Raw genomic sequence first — 266 nt, forward strand, 5'->3', positions numbered from 1 at the left:
AAAAAAAAAAAAAAACATTGATAAGTAGTAATATTTTATTTTCTTTTACTTTACTGAGAACACAAAGTCAAAATATTTTAATAAAAATATAGATACTTGTAGGGGTTAGATTAAGTTACAAATGCGTTAACAGGAAAAGTTTTGGAAATTCTTTAAATTTCACAAATTTTAATTTGTAAAACAAACAAAGCTAGTTAAAAGTTTTTTGATTTTTGTTTTTTAACTGTTCTAGGAAATCACGAAATTGTTAAAATTAAAAAATAGAT

The sequence above is a fragment of the Pseudomyrmex gracilis genome, unplaced genomic scaffold (assembly GCF_002006095.1).
Source record: "Pseudomyrmex gracilis isolate BER0280 unplaced genomic scaffold, ASM200609v1 scaffold_1711, whole genome shotgun sequence".
In the NCBI taxonomy this organism is placed as follows: Eukaryota; Metazoa; Arthropoda; class Insecta; order Hymenoptera; family Formicidae; genus Pseudomyrmex; species Pseudomyrmex gracilis.